Genomic DNA, 9,457 nt, shown 5'->3' with positions numbered 1-9,457 from the left:
CCTGAGTGTTGATAATTAGGCTTGGCTGTGAATCTCGTGAAGTGTGAGAATTAAGCTATGAATTGTCATAATAAAAACAATTGACAACATTTGTTATTTATTATTTTCTGAGCACTGACTCCTTTAATCCTCTCAACAATCCCTTGAGAATTGCTATTTCCTTGTTACAGAGATAAAGAAGAATGTTAGGGATGGGGACCCCAGGCAAAGGCACATGCTACTAGTGAGAGAGATGGGACTTGAACTTCAAAACTGATTGAGGCCTGCTCAGCCATTGCATCATGGTGCCTCTTCAATAGTAGTAATAACAATAACAGTGTTATGCCAAATACAATGAAGCAGAAAGAGAATGGCATGGGATTCAAAGTCTGCAATATGGGTTCAGGTTAAAGCCCTGACCAAATTAGTCGTGTGACCTTGAGCAAGTTATTTAACTTGTCTAAGCCTCAGTTTCCTCCTATGAAAAATAGATTTAGTAAAACAAGGGCAGGTAACAGGCTTGTCTTCCTTGAGTGCCTTTTGTCTCTCTGGTGTGTTTCCTTTTCCTCTACTTACCACTTTCTCCCTTCCTCCTTGGATCCCCTTACCTCCCCTGTGTGCTTTTGTTTTGAAGCTCAACTCATTATACAGCTAAAGTGCTAGAGAAAACCTGTAAATGGCCAAGGTTTTGCTAAACACTCTATGATGGGTGCTAAAAACCAGCAATCAATAAGAGCGAGGTTACAGGATAGTCTTAAATCATGCAGAGAAACATTGTTTATTGAACTAGTTTTTCTGCAGATTTACATTTCCCACTGTACATTTTTTATATTAACAGGAGTTCATTAGTCCATTTTCATGCTGCTGATAAAGATATACCTGAGACTGGACAATTTAGAAAAGAAAGAGGTTTAATTGGACTTACAGTTCCATGTAGCTGGGGAAGCCTCACGAGCCTGGTGGAAGTCAAGGAGGAGCAAGTCACATCTTACATGGATGGCAGCAGGCAAGGAGAGAGAGTTTGTGCAGGGGAGCTCCTCTTTTTACAACCATCAGATCTCATAAGACTTATTCACCATCATGAGAACAGCACAAAAAAGACTTGCCCCCATGATTCAATTACCTCCCATCAGTTCCCTCCCACAATAGGTGGGAATTCAAGATGAGATTTGGATGGGGACACAGCCAAACCATATCATTGGTACATGCGCATGAGCATATGTGCATGTACCAATGATATGGTACCCCGATATGGTACCAATGATATGGTACACCCTGACCCCTCCCAAATCTCATGTTCTTGCACTTCAAAACAAATCATGCCTTCCCAACAGTCCCCCAAAGTCTTAACTCATTTCAGCATTAACTCAAAAGTTCACAGTCCAAAGTCTCATCCAAGACAAGGCAAGTTCCTTCCACCTATGAGACTGTAAAATCAAAAGCCGGTTACTTCTTAGGTACAGCAGGGGTACAGGCAGTACATAAACACAGCCATTCCAAATGGGAGAAATTGGCCAAAACAAAGAGGCTACAGGTCCCATGCAAGTTCAAAATCCAGCAAGGCAGTCAAATCTTAAAGTTCCCAAATGATCTCCTTTGACTCTATGTCTCCCACCCAGGTTATGGTGATGAAAGAGATGGGTTCCCATGGTCTTGGACAGCTCCACCCCTGGGGTTTTGCAGGGTACAGCCACCTTCCCAGCTGCTTTCACGGACTGGTGTTGAGTCCATGAAATTAAGTTTGGAGATAAACAAAATTAATCTTCTCCTCAGAGCCTTTAATATGCTCATGTGCAATGTGAATCTCCAAGTGGACAATGTAGTATGCATTGATTCCCACTTAAACCCAAAGGGGAATTCTTTTTTATTTTCCCAGATCATTTTGTGGGATCATTATTTAGCAGGAAAATTATGAGAAAGTCTTGAATGGGAGTAGTACCAATTAATAGATGTAGGAATCAATTATTGAGGATCGTTTCTGTGACTTAGGGAGGGGGCAACATACCTCTGATTCTTTTGTAGAGCTGGAACTTGAGCCTTTTGCAGAACCTACAGCTTGGCCCAGATTGTACAATAGAACTGGATTGTTCCTAGAACGACAGAAGCAAAAGCTGATTCATGGATTTATCTTATCAATCTCGTGGGGTATAGAAACCCTATTCCTTAGTCTTTACCCTATTACAGGCCATGTAAAAAAGTCTCAGTGGTAAATGAATATGGGTCAGGGACTTCAGAAATTTGGAAAAATAATGACAAGACTAGGAAAGAGCCAGAGCAGAAACATAAAGGTTATTCAAAGGTGGGAAGCTTCTAATAATGAGACCAGCCTCTAATAACGTTCACCCACCTCAACCTTAACCTTAATCTAAAGATGTTAGCTGGGCAGTGTGTAGAGTTGAGTGAGCTGTGTGCTGCACAACTCCAACAGTGCACATACTTCCTGAATGTGTACTGTATTATGGTAAGTATGACCTAAATAATGTTCTAGAGATTTTCCACATATAACCTCTAAGGTCATACACAGTGGCCCTGGACATAAAATCAGAAACTATGTAAACTGAGAATGTATACTAAAAATATATTATTTTGATAAGATTATAACTGGTTTTTATATCAAACAGAGTTCTTAAATGCAGGGGCATTGGGGTAGGGGTGGATCAAACTGGCCAGCTAACCAGCTAAAAAGGCACAAGAAATGAATTCAAAATCCTAGAAAGATATGATTTGGTTAATTAATTATATTTTAAATTAAATCCCTATATTTCCTTTAAAATATTGCAGGAAGTTCTCTGTATTTCTGTTTCCGGGATAATTTCACCTATTATTATTTTCTTCTATATAAGCAGAGAACCCCTCAAAATTTCACTTGCCAACTTCCTGTCAAAACATGTCAATAGAGTACGAATCTTTGCACCACTTTTTGGATTAGACTGTATTTGCCCCACTAAGAGGCCTAAATTTTACACAGAATCCTACATGCTTTAGAGACTCAGGATTAAGTCTTTAACCTGCTGTGCCTCAACTTCTCTAGTTATAAAATGAAGGTAAAGAAAGTGACCTCCCAGATTGAGTGAGTATGAAGTAATGCATTACTGCAAAGTGCTGTTCAAAGGACAGTGTGCAATGAATGCTTTGTAATAAACTTTCCAATATTGAAGACATAAATATAAATTAGTTAGCCCCTTTGTCTTCTTTGAGAACAATGATAAAACCTTATTTGCCTGTCAGTGACTCTAATTAAGGCAATAAATACTTATTAGTTGATACACTATGAAAAATGTGTTCTTACTGCTCATTTGGTAAAATTTCTAGTTTTCTAGAAGTTTGAAGACCTTTTTGTTTGGCTATTGTCAATATTAAAAAGTTCTTTAAAATATACATTGACTTCTTTTTTTATTTGTATTTTTTTATTTTTTGAGACAAGGTCTTGCTCTGTCACCCAGGCTGAAGGGCAGTGGCGCCATCTCAGCCCACTGCAACCTCCCCTTCCTGGGTTCAAGCAATTCTCATGCCTCAGCCTCCCAAGTAGTTGGGATTACAGGTGTGCACCACCATGCCTGGCTAATTTTTGTACTTTTAGTAAAGATGGGGTTTCATCATATTGGCCAGGCTGGTCTTGAACTCCTGGCCTCAGGTGATCTGCCTACCTTGACCTCCCAAAGTGCTACGATTAGAGGCATGAGTCACCACGTCCAGCCAACATTGACTTCTAACAACAACAACAACAAAAAGTGTCTTCAGTATATTTAAGTGTGAAATCTTAAGGACAGATATTTTTTTTTTAAATGTGGTCCAAAGTGTTAGCTCAGTGATGTTATATAACTCAGAGTATGTATCTATAAAGCAAGGTTATAAATGCTTAATTATGTTAAAAATAACTTTAAGTTTCAAATGGATTAAATATATCATCTGTGTTTCTTACTCAGGGACCAGCAAATTGAGAACTTTTAAAATTGCTTCTGGAACACGATGGTTAATGTGTGATGAATGCTTATAAAGGAAGTCTTTGTCTTTGTGGCATAGCTTGTGGTTTTGAAGCAGAGTGCCTGATTTTGCCAAAATGTAGTATGTATGTGAATAGTTTTCTACTCATTGACAGTAAATTTTTCCCTATCGATATATACAAATTTTATAACTATACATGAAAACAATGTAAATAATTCTATACAACTGTGAATTTTCTTTTTTTTTTTTTTTTACAGAATCTCACTCTGTTGCCCAAGCTGGAGTGCAGTGGTGTAATCGTGGCTCGCTGCAATTTCTGTCTCCCAGGTTCAAGTGATTCTCATGCCTTAGCCTCCCAAGTAGCTGGGATTACAGGCATGAGTTTCATCATGTTGGCCAGGCTGGGCTTGAACTTCTGGCCTCAAGTGATCTACCCATCTTGGCATCCCAAAGTGCTGAGGTTTTAAATGTTACTTGCTGTGAGACCAAGGCCAATACTGAAACTTTGAAGTGGAAGAGACTCAGTCGGGTTCCTGGTGCAGGAAGGATTTCTGGCTGCTGTGATTCAATGACTTGGGTATGTACGATTTTTGTGTATGGGGGAGAGAGGTGGTGAAGGGGTGGCAGGGAGAGGAAGGCAGGGATTGGGTGGGGTGGGGGCAAGGGTGGGGTACATAACATCTGATGCATGATCTGACACCCTATGAGAATCTTTTGAGGAGCCACAAACTTCCCGGGAGTGAAAATCTTTTCTGTCTTTTACAACAGCAGGCCTTGTCTTGCTGTCTGCTTCCTCATCTTCAAATAAGAAGCTGGGAAAAAAAAAAAAAAAAAAGAAGCTGGGATGTAGATGAAAAGAAAGATTTCTTCTAGCCCTAGGATCCGTTGTAAGCTCACCATAATCGTCTCAGGATTGAACTGCCTAGTAAAATAAAATCATTATATTTGTGAGTGATCAGGCTTGTTGGAGAGGTTGGCAATCCCATGGGTTGGGGGTATACAGGAGGATGGTGTGGGCCTGAGCTTGAGAGAGACAAGAGTTGTAGGCAAATCTGCAGCAAAAACTGGAGTAGAAAAAGCACAAATCTCTTTTTATTTTGCTGTGGAAAAGGGACCTGCCAACAGAGTTCAAGATTAGAATGACTCAGTGAATATTTAAGTATGGTTATTTCTTCCTTTTTCATTAAGCCTTCTAAATGCAGAGATCTATAAAGCTGTGGCTTGAGATTTAGAGGAAGAATGCAGTGACATGAGACCAGAATGATGTGAGGTGATGACATCAACATCAGAATGCTGTTGCTAAGGTGAGCCTGTTTTTCTCTCTAATCCAGCTGGAAGGCAAAATAATTGCCCATTTCTGGTAAAGAATATATCCATGACATGATCCCTTTTCTGTAGCAGATAAAACAAAGCCAGATGCCTTCTCTTTGCACAAATTATTTTAAAAATAAAGATTAAAATTTCATTATAAAACATAGCACATGTCCTTGGGAGAATAGGCAGAACATTTTACGTAAGTTTGAAATTTTAATTTATCAAGAATATATGCCGAGATCTAAATGGATATTGGAATGAGATAGTGTGATGAATCTACCGGGAAAGAGATAGCAGTATTTTGGATTTAGGGAAAGGGGAGATAGATAGAGAAATATCTAGAGGTGACAGTGAAAGATCTGGAAGCTTCTGGTGGCTGATAGAGGGAGGAGAGTGAGGAAAGTCCTTGATGTGAAGAAAGATAGGCAGAAGCCACCATGCTATGACTCTCGATCATGGATGGTGCCCTTTGTACAATGAGAACACTATCAGTGGAATTCAGAAGCAGGCGGTGGGACTCAGAGAAACTGGAGACCAGAGTGGTTGCATGCAGAAGTCCCTCCCACATGAACGTCTTCCAGAACTGCTCCTGGGTTCTGACTATTCTGTTTGGAACACACTTCTCCAGGTATTTCTATTCGTTGACAGTGGGAACACACTCCCTCACCCCACACCTCTCAGAGGGCACTTTCCCCATGAGCCTGTCCTGGCCACTCAATAGAAGCCACAACTACCCACTCTCAGCTCCACCTGATGGCCTGATCCCTTTACCAGGCCCCAGTTCTCCTTTTCCTTTGTTTTTTTTTTTTCCTTTGCACTTAACACCTTCTCATTTGCCATATAATTTTTCTTTTATATGTAGAGTCAGTGAGGTGTCGCAGTAGAGAACATGGCCTCTGAAGCCAGCCTGCCTGGGGCAATTGGGCTGCACCACCTGCCAGCTGTGCAACCCTGGAAAGGTTACTTAATCATTCAGCTGTTTTCCCGTCTGTAAACCTGAGATGATAATGGTGTCATGGATTTCACACAATAGCATTGTGCTCAACTCAGTATAATCACTATGTACATGTTTAACAAATAGATGTCTCCCTTTAGCCCCAATACTATGTGAGCTCCCCAGAAGCACTTGTCATGAGTAGCATTTGATGGAGGAAAGAGATGAGTTACACATTTTCCAGAAATTGACGTTTTTGCTGGAACACTGAATTTAGATAGGATTAAGCTGTGGAAGGGTGGTTATGCCCATAGGTCACTAGACAGCCGCCAAGGGCCCTCTGCTGGTCAGAAAAACCTGGGCAAATTGTCTCCAAGATTTGCCTGAGAAGAAAGGCTGCTGCGAGGATCTGGTCCAGACAGGAGATCCTGGAGCCACAGGGACTTCTGGGGTGAACATGGTTCTGAGAAACAAACAGAAAATGGCATTGAGATGTGCTAGATGCCTCAAGTTAGTAATGCTGAGGACATCAGTCAAGTAAGAAAATACAACATCAAATAAAAGAGGTTGAGTTGAATGAGTTTGAATAGAGGTGACAAAGAAAGATCTGGAAGCTATGGTTGTTGACAGAAGAGAGTGAGGAAAGTCCTGATTGTGAGGAAGTACAGGCGGAAGCAGAGACGGACATGGTCTAATGAGAGGAAAAAACATTTTTACCTGGGCCAGGGTTTTCCCAACATAGAACCCCCAAGAACACCATATTAGTTGGATTTCTTTTTTTAAATAAAAGAGCTTCTGATAAAATTAATTCTCAGACACAGTGAACTAGAGACCCCAACTTGGAAATCTGCAATGCACATTCCCAGAATCAAGGCTCTGTCAGGTCCTTCAGTAAAAACAGATATTTAATTCGTGATTTCAACCATTTTCAAACTTACTCGGCCCTAGGTCCTTTTCTTTAGAAACATTTGAGATGAGTGCCCATATATCTCACTTTGGGGATCATGTGAAATACTGTGAGATTCTCGGGGTCCCATCTACACGTTGCTTAACTTTATATCATGAAGGTTTCAACTGAGACCAACACGTAGCAAGTCATATGATAATTCCTAATCAGATGAGTGAACAAGTGGATCTAGATAGGGTGGTGATCCTAAAACAGATAGAAAGAGATGGAGAGGGAAACAGGAGCACTGAAAAGTCTTTCCTTTTCAGAGGAATGGTATATTGTAGTAAACCAAAACCAGTTGTATTTAATTTTTAAAGTCAAGCTTGTCATCATGCTACAATAACACACATGCTATGCTTCATCTATTCCCTACATCCCCATACTCTCTCGAAGATGGCCATGTCTTCGTAGGCAGCAGGCTCACATGCTCCCACTACTACAGAGACTCCTAGAACCTCACAACAATCTTTTGTGTAGGAACCCACCTGCTTCTTAATCATTGAAGAAGTTACGTTATTCTCATTCCATTAAAGAGGAGGTTATTAAAGACCCTTTGATTCCATTAAACACTTTTTTTAGGGATCTAAGCTGTTCATCAAGTATCAAAGAAACATAAAATCCTGACTCTGCCATAGCACACGCTATTTGGTGACACAAAAGTGATACTCTCAAATGGTAGTTTTGACTTTTTTACTCTTTCCTGGTTTTTTAAAACTTGGCTTTCACGATCCTTGGAAGCCCCTTAGAAAATGCCACATTAGCTTTAATCCTTGGCCTTCTGTCTCAAACCCAATTTCCTACTTATCCTGTACCATATTTCAGTCATCCTAAATTTTGCTTAACAAATATTTATTGTCAGTCTCATATGTTAGATATTGGACAACCAACAATGAGCACTATGTAGACTATAGATTTTGACAAAAGGCAGTAAGTGCTACAGAAGCAAAAGGAAAAGTATACCAAGTGAGGGTATGTCCTTCCATCCAATGACCACTGGACCCCTGTTCAGCCTGGCCCCTCAGCCACAAGGTGGGCAGAAGGTTATGGATGGAAAAATCTTACTTTCAAGTATCCCAACAGGAGGGAGATCATGGCCCCACCTGCAGCTTGGAGACCCACCTTTCAGGCCTGCAGATTCTTATCTGTTGGAAACACCACTTTCATAGAAGGAGGTGGAGAAGGGGCTGAGAATACTCATCCTTTATTATAGGAGAAAGGGGAAATTCTAGTAAGTACAGTGACAGATGCACCGTGATCCCTCAGCCAGCCCGGGAGAAGAGCAGGGAGGAGCTGTGGTTTTATTGAAGATGAGTGACAGGGGAACTGCTCATTGCTGCTTCCTCTTTGTGCTTATATTTACAATTCACCATTTGGAGAGGGGAAGGATCCTGTACAGCAAGTTCCCCAGCCCATCAGCTGTGGGCAGATCAGTTGGCCCCTGCCTCAGGGTGTTCTTCCTTCTTTGGCTCACAGACATTAGCAATCCTCGAGAGCCATAAGCTTCACCCCTATCTCAGAGGCTTGGAGGATTTCACATGACCACAGCTTAATTGCCAGGTATGTTTTGTAACTTTTGATCTGATCTTCTCTCTGCAACTTCAAATGCCCTTAGGCCTGAGGCAGGCGGCATGATGCTACCATCAAACCAGAAAAACAAGGAGACAGTTAACATTGGCCAACCTATTGGGACTTTGGCCTTAGTGTCATGGTTCCCAAACTGTGCTCTCAGGCACCCTAGAAAACTGTAGTGAACCAGCTCACTGGGGTTCCATGGGCTATCGTACATTTTCTAAGGAAATACAGCAATACTTAACATCTGTTAGACACTGTGCAACCTACTAGCTTAAGGTAATTCACAATTTCAATAGAATCATACTTCATTCCTTTTGATGGTAACATACATCTTTGCAGAGCTGGATTTTTAGTAGTTGTTAAGCTGATAAAACAAGTACCATGCAAGAAGCAATGTGGAACAAGAAATGTGAGTAGTGGTTTCAATATAATCTCAAGCTTTGAGGTAGGCATGCTTAATCCATTAAAAACTATTTCGAGTTGGCCGGGCGCGGTGGCTCACACCTGTAATCCCAGCACTTTGGGAGGCCGAGGTGGCAGATCACGAGGTCAAGAGATCGAGACCATCCTGGCCAACACGGTGAAACCCCATCTCTACTAAAATACAAAAATTAGCCAGGCTTGGCAACGTGCACCTGTAATCCCAGCTACTTAAGAGGCTCAGGCAGAAGAGTTGCTTGAACCCGGGAGGCGGAGGTTGCAGTGAGCCGAGATGGCGCCACTGCACTCCGGCCTGGCGACAGAGTGAGACTCCGTCTCAAAAA

This window comes from Cebus imitator, unplaced genomic scaffold, assembly GCF_001604975.1.
Source record: "Cebus imitator isolate Cc_AM_T3 unplaced genomic scaffold, Cebus_imitator-1.0 Scaffold62, whole genome shotgun sequence".
NCBI classification, from domain to species: Eukaryota; Metazoa; Chordata; class Mammalia; order Primates; family Cebidae; genus Cebus; species Cebus imitator.
This window is presented reverse-complemented; position numbering follows the sequence as displayed.